General features: G+C 31.8%; 1 pseudogene across 1 annotated transcript; it reads right to left on the reverse strand.

Moving 5' to 3' along the window:
- Positions 1-1,044: 1,044 nt before the first annotated feature.
- LOC145000606 (mitochondrial uncoupling protein 5 pseudogene) lies at positions 1,045-2,360 on the reverse strand (annotated as a pseudogene). The gene has a single exon (XR_013661311.1). The product of XR_013661311.1 is annotated as a mitochondrial uncoupling protein 5 pseudogene (transcript).
- Between the last annotated feature and the right edge of the window lie 5,622 nt (positions 2,361-7,982).

Below are 7,982 nucleotides of genomic sequence, written 5' to 3' on the forward strand. Positions count from 1 at the left end.
AAAAAAACTTCCGGTAAAATAGAATCTTTTACGTATTTGATAGTCATTAAAAAAAACAAAAAACAAATAAATACATATCACACAGATATATTTGGGAAATTGATTTTAAAAGCTAACGAAGTATCAAAAATATACAAAAAAAAAACCATTTTTTTTACACAAAATATAATTTTACCGGTTATTGTAGGTTACCCGGTTTCCAAATGTTCAAAAAATATCATTATTGTTTTTTTAGTGCAAAAAAAATTAATGTTACTATTTATACACAGAATACCAACGAAATACACATATGTTCAACTAAAAATACCATTAATGTTACTACTTGTACGAAGTTTCCAAAATATTTAAAAAATACCACATTATTTATTGATTGTGTTGTCGGATTATGTAAAACACAATCACTAGAGATCATGAATTGTTATATTAGTTCACAACAATTGTGAAATTTTTTTTCATTCTTTCATTCAATTGTTCTTATGGTAATAAGAGAAGTAAATGGGTAATAACATTAGTTAAACATTCTTTCTTCCTAATCACATTATATGCATAAAACATATATACGTTATATAAATGCATATATTATACATCAATGTTAGTTGTTCAATACAAAAGAAATACAAAAGAGAAATGAGTGTGATGTTATGTCATGAGAATTCCTAAATATGGATTTAGATACAAACTGATCCGAGTAATGAAATGAAAGATAATAAACAACTGGTGTGAACTGGTACGACGGTAACTAATCTCCGATGACTGTGTCCGGAAACAACGAAGTTAACAAAATGTGCTCTGAAAAAATAACAATGGTTTTTTTTTGAACATTTTGAAAATTTCAATAGTATTTTTTATACTAAAATACCTGCTGTAACAGGTTACCTATAAGGTTTTATTTGAACACATATGTATTTCATTGGTATTTTGTGTATAAAAAATACATTTTAATGGTAACTTTTTTTAAATCATTTTCCCAATATATTTTAATAACACTAATAGTATTTCTCATCTAAGAAAGTAATAAAACAGGTTCCATAAAATACTAAGCAATTTAATAATAATTTATAACTATTTAACTAAATATTATGACATCACCAACAATTTTCATCATCATCAAGTATTTAAATTGATTTAACTTTGGGAAATTATATTTTTCCAAAAATTAAATTTATAAATATCTTTAAAAATCTTTGAGGACCTTTCGCACTTGTTCAAGGGTCACAAAAAGGACCACCGTGAAAGGACCCTGCCTTGAAATTGTGGGTATGAACCCCTTGTAAAGGGCCATAGGCCCCTCCGCCTTTACCGTTTTCAGGGCACAATCAATCGCCCCCTTATACGGCGGCGCCACCCCTTCCTCCACCTTCATGTTCATCACCCGGGTTTTGATCACATCCACCGGATTCGAAGCAACCGACGCCACAAATCCCGCTGCAAAACTCGCCGTCACATGAGTGCCCAGTCCGTCACCCATAACCCCTTGTTTGATTATCGTTTCCTTAATTTGATCATACGACGCCAGCTGCGAGGCCGTGACGATCATCGCACGGTTCACCGTCAGGGAGGATCCCCTCCACAGACTGGTAACTCCTTCCTGCTTCACCATCGTCGAGATTGCATCGGCAACACCTTTGTAGTTCCTCCGCTGAGCCAACGGAAGCCTCCCATCGGCTTGCATTCTCACCATCGCAACATCAGCTGGGTTGCCGACGGCGGCGCCGATCCCACCAGCCAACAAACCGGCAGTGATTTTCCGAGTCAGAGAAAACGTACCCGTATTCTGGTCAGTCCATTTTTCTCGGAAAATCTCGTAAAGCCCCATCCTGGTGGTCGAGTACAACGTCTGCCGGAGAACAGTAGCAGAAATACCGGAAAACAACGCGGCAACACCTTCAGTTTGAAAAATCTTCACACCCACCGAAACCGGTCCAGATCTAACAACTGGCGGCGGCGGATGCGGCATTTCAACAGTGGTGACGCCGCCACCGTTATACGCAAAAGCAGGGCGAAGATTAGGGTTACTAACAGGAGCAGGAGCCGATTCCCCCTGTAACTGCATGCGAACTTTAATCAGATCCAAAGGGTGAGTAGAGCACCCTGCAACAATGGAAGCAATCCCGCCTTCAACAAATCCCTTAGCACCCATTTCAACAAATCTAAAAGTTAACTACTAACAATACAAATCTGAATCAAAGAATCGAGTTAGGATCTGGGTACTAGAAACTAACAACACCAATTGGGTTTCAAATCACTAGAAACAAGGAGATGGGAATGAAGCTGAAAAGCTATGGAGGAAGAATGAGGAACGATAGACCTGTGAGACATAAAAGTGCGATTGAGTTGGATGAAAATTGTGGGGTTGGGGAGTGAAATTTATAGGTGGGTTTAGGCGAGTGGGTGGAAGAAGGTGAATACGCGTTTGTGGGGGAAGATTGGCGAAAAAAAGCGAACCAACTGGAGCCCTAATTTTGTCTGAGACAGGTTGTTTCTGGGCGAAAGAGAATTCTTCTTCGTTGAATTTGACTTGGTTCGGACGCAATATTGGAATAAAATACAGAAATATGTTCCACTTTAGCAAAATACGTAATTTGGACACAAAGATAGAAAATCAATTTCTTATTCAAATAATAAGATTTATTAATTACACGTTTGCACACGAGGGTGTGCAAAATTTAGGATGAACCAACATAAATGGAGTGGTCAGATTACTCAGTTTCCCTTAAAAATAAGATTTAAACTTATTTAGGTTATTATAAAGAGATCATAACCAAACCGATAAATCTGAGTTTAACAATGCAAACTTGGAAGAAAACACATAGTCGACCATGATAAAGTCAAGTAAGAGTTAGCATGTTTGAAATTTGTCGTTGATCAACATGTTTGAAATTTCAATACAAGATTCATACATATTGTTATATAAAATTTGTTTCTAATAAATTATTATTTATTTAAAAGCTAGTTTCACCATCATGTAGAGATTTCCCAGATTCTGATCATCGATATAACTTCTAAGCAAGCTTATTGTCCAGATGTATTCCTTGTGAATGAGCAACAAACCCTATACAAGTTACAACTTACAAACAGTAGTTTATGTTTTTTTATTTAAAGAATTGATTTTTCCACGGCACATTTTCATTGATCCTCTGAAAGTTTAATGCGTGGACAATTATACCCCCAACTCATTTTCATCTTCATAAAATGCAGATTTGTGTATTTAATGAGGATCATCTTCATTTCTCAACCTGCTTGCTTGGTATGCAAATCAACATATTATTTTGCATCTAAAATCAAATGTCAAAGTATTTTATTTGTATTGTTTTTTTAGATTTTGAAATACTTAGATCTATAATTTTTTAGTGTTCGCATCAGATTTCATTTTTCATTGGAAACCTAATTATTAAACAAGGATTCAACCTGTGAACAGGAAGCGTTGCAGAACCACCCAGATGAAGAACCCAGATTATACACCTCATTTTGTGCCTTATAATTATTATTGTCCAAACTAAGAACACAGATTATGAACACACACACACACACCTGCAAATCCATATTGAACACACACACATAGCTGCAAATCGATATTGAACACACACACATACACACTTGAAAATCGATATTGAACACACACACATACACACTTGAAAATCGATATTGAACACACCCACACATAATGATGCACACACACACACCCCTACAATCATATGCCTTTGGAGTTTGGGGAGTTCAAGAAAAAGCAGTAAAATAGCTATTGGTACTGGTCACTTAATCGAAACAAGAAACCAAAAAGTATCATGCTCCATGCCAAAACGAAACAAGAATTCATATCAGGTTCCAATCATTCTGGTGTCACACATGAGAATAACACAATTATGAAAGCCAAGAGTCCAATTTTTAATGCACCTTTGAATTTTTACATGGCCGATATTCGGTTTTTACACTAAATTCAAGTGATTACTCTACTTTCCTAGGTCTTTATTTCCATTCCAGTGATATCGTGACTTCGTACCCGAGCATGAGCGTACTTCATTTTCGCCTAGTTCACTTAGTGTTCGAATCGAAGATGAAGAAGCATTGATCGGCTGAAGATGTATCTGTGGAAATTATTGAGTTTATTGAATAGGAGATTTGACTGTAAATCATTGAGCCATTTGGAAACAATTTATTTTCTCTTTCTTCAATATCATAAATTACAACTAAAATTCATTTTGAGGGGTAGAAGTGTCCATACATTAGACTTTCAGTGGATGAATCAAAAGATAACCTGGAAAAATCAGTTCCTTTTTATTTATGTTTTGTAATAGAAAATGGATTTCAAAATAAAAAGTAAAAGTCAACCACCACCAAAAGTCAAATGTGTGTTTTTTTTTTGTAATAGTCACATGGCAAGGAAAACATATAATAATGACGTGACTTTTTATTATTTATAGTAATAGACAATATGTTAATACGTTAAGACACTAGGTGTAAAATTACACGGATTGATTAAAAAAATTATATATCAAAGTGTAAACAATAAATGTTTATTAAAATAAAATTTTAAAATAATAAATGAAAAATATATTAATTGCAATTTGCTATCATATTTATTAAATTTAATAGTTTACATATATAAATATATGTTTTATGTGTCGTTAATTTTAAAAATTGAAAAAAATCTAGAAATTGACATATAGATATTATTTTATTTTAAAAATATTAGAAAATAAGAAGTATCAAAATTTATAAGAGATTGACATGTGTCAAAATAGTAAATGTTATCACATAAAAATTGTCATCTCACATGTTATGTCATCCATAATATTATAACACTAATTAAAGAAATTGACAAGCATGTTATAACATCCATTAAATTTTTATGTCATCATCTTTTTTCGAGTTTTTTTTTTTTTTAATAATTTTAGAATAAATATAATTTTATAAAACAAATTATATAAATAAAAATTGTCATCTCACATGTTATGTCATCCATAATATTATAACACTAATTAAAGAAATTGACAAGCATGTTATAACATCCATTAAATTTTTATGTCATCATCTTTTTTCGAGTTTTTTTTTTTTAATAATTTTAGAATAAATATAATTTTATAAAACAAATTATATAAATAAAACACTATAACATTTAAATTGAAAAGGAAAAACATTACAATACAAAAAGAAAAAATTAACAAAATTTTCAAAGAATAAATCTATGCTTTTTTATGCCTGAGATTTTTTATTGTTCAAAAATATCATCTCGAAATATATTTTTTGGCTTTTTTCTTTGATTGAAGTATCATGTTTAAATAAACTTTTATGAATAACCATGAATACTTTTTTAAACAAAAATCCTACTTTATAATAATGAAGAATCCGACGAATTAAAATGAATATAAGCCCAAGAGCAGGCCAATAGGCCGTCCTTTCTTTTTCTTTAAGTGTGTATTTCACCGGTGGGAAAATGATTCTCGAGGGTAATTAATTTTTACGTTTTTACTTTTTTTTTTTTTTTTTTTAATTCAATATACCATCGAACTTGTTGTTTGTGTTCACCATAACCCTTTTGACCGACTTTTGACCTGTGATAGCCGGTCAAATGGTTATGGTGAACACAAACAACAAGTTCGATGGTATATTAAGTACAAAAAAAAAAAGAAATGAATGAGAACAAACTCAACATTTGGTTACACTCCTGAGTCATTTTCCCTTTACTTATTTACCGCAAATCTCACGTCATCTCCTACTGATATTGATGATTTTATGAGATTCATTATTGCTTCTCTTCAAAACATAACCCACGAAAGAACACTATTCATACATATACAACCTTGTAATGCACTTGAATATTTATTAGGGGAATCTTTACTAAGCAGACGCATTTTATGACTACATTTACATTTGCAATCGAATGATTTATCGTATCATGGATTCTAGACAAGTCTACAAACGAGTGGAATCACAAGTGCTGTGATTTTTGAGTTTAATTAGCTTTATGATCGAATTCATGGGATGAGATACAACATCAATATGTACAATATCATGCTGGTTTTGAAGACACATCACCATAATATACCTTGAGGTAAACGTTTATGCTGATAAATATAGCTCTCATACACAATCATATCATTTTGAAGAGAGGTGTTAACAGCTAACCACAGTAAGCATAACATAGACCATGTTTTAACGAAGTTACCCATCTGAATTGCTCTTCATATATGTTATAGCCAAAGAAGGTTGCAGTCTTTGATAATTTCGCAACTTTAATTCCATTTAACTTTTCGGGGAAAATGACTCAGGAAGGTAACCAACTGTTGAGTTTGTTCTCATTTGGTCCCCTTTTTTTTTTTGTACTCAATATACCATCGAACTTGTTGTTTGTGTTCACCATAACCCTTTGATCGGCTATCACATGTCAAAAGCCGGTCAAAAGGGTTATGGTGAACACAAACAAAAAGTTCGATGGTATATTGAATACAAAAAGAAAAAGAAAATGGACCAAATGAGTACAAACGCAAAAGTTAATTACCCTCAAGAGTCATTTTCCTTTCCACCTGCATTACAATACGTTGCAACCACAAGAGATAACCCGTATCCCTCTAGGCTCATGTAATAAATTTATATACTTAAATAAAATATTTAACATAATAAATATTTTTGTTAACTTCAATTTTGGAGGTTATATACATCAATTTATGTAGAAATAACTTGAATTTCTTACCGGTATACATAATAAACACCATTTGTATTGTTGAAATTTGCAACTAGTTAAGTATAATACTTTTATTATTAATATCAATGCATGTATATTTAGATCTGGTTTATAATAAATTAATAACTTATAATAGTTAATTTATTGGGTTGCAATAAAAAATATACATTTTTATATGGTTTTTGCAGTATTTCATTAGGAAAAATTGACAATTTGTTGCCAAATACTAGTGGCAAATATAGAATAGAAATTCACGTGTTTTACTAACTAGGTTCAATTGATGCAGTATAAGCATGGCTTTGAAAACCAGTTAGGTTGTTTTTTTGAAAAAAACTTCTTCAGACCTCTTATAGTTGCGTGGCGCAGCACACGCACAACACTTTTCATCTTGCAGTTGTTTGTTTTTCAGAAGTCTTCGGATTAAAAAACCTATGTGCGTGTTCTTCTTGACAAAACATTTGTTTTGCCTCTTTCTACCTCTTCCAACATCTTCTTTTTTTTCTTGCTAAAATATTGATTATATATTATTGAAATCTTATTTCATTTTTTTTTTCGTTTTTTTTTTTTTTTTTATTCTTGTTGAATTTTTTTATATTGAATGATAATAATTTGTTGATGAAATATCATTAGTTTATGTTAAAATATATTTATTTTTTTGTTAAAATATAATTCTTTTTTGATGAAATATCATGAATTCTTGCCGAAATGTCATACATTATTAAATTTTCGGTATTAAAAAAACTATCTTTGAATTATAAAATTAGTTTATTCTAATTTACTAATATCTGCAGCAGAATGCAGATGTTAAAAAACAAACACACTTCTTATTACTGTCTGCAGCCGTTTGGTCCACCTTTTCTACTGCAGAGGGTTGCGGAGATGGTCCTCAGACTTTATGGATTTTTGCTTCAAAAAAAAACAAATAACACCTTAGTGACTGAGTTTTTTTTTAATTTTTATTTTAAGAAAACACTTGTTAACAAACCAGTGGGAAATGACCTGTAACATCCTGTTTCGAGAAGTTTCTTATTTTTGGATTATGGACAATAAATGGATAAAGAAAAAGCCTTGGGCTTCAAGGGAAAGGGGTTTAGACCTTATTGGATGATGATAATGTTAGATAAGTTATTAAAGCCTTCGATTTGTGCTTGGAAGAAAAAGGAGTAAAATAGGAATAGTAATATTCCAACTTTCTTGCATGGATTATGGTTTTATTTCGACATGTATTAAGTCAAAAGTAATTAGATAGGGTTGTGGGGCTCGTTAGTGCCTTTTCGTGCATATAAAGAACGCCGAATAC

The sequence above is a fragment of the Lactuca saligna genome, chromosome 6, assembly GCF_052625555.1.
Source record: "Lactuca saligna cultivar CGN05327 chromosome 6, ASM5262555v1, whole genome shotgun sequence".
Taxonomy (NCBI): Eukaryota; Viridiplantae; Streptophyta; class Magnoliopsida; order Asterales; family Asteraceae; genus Lactuca; species Lactuca saligna.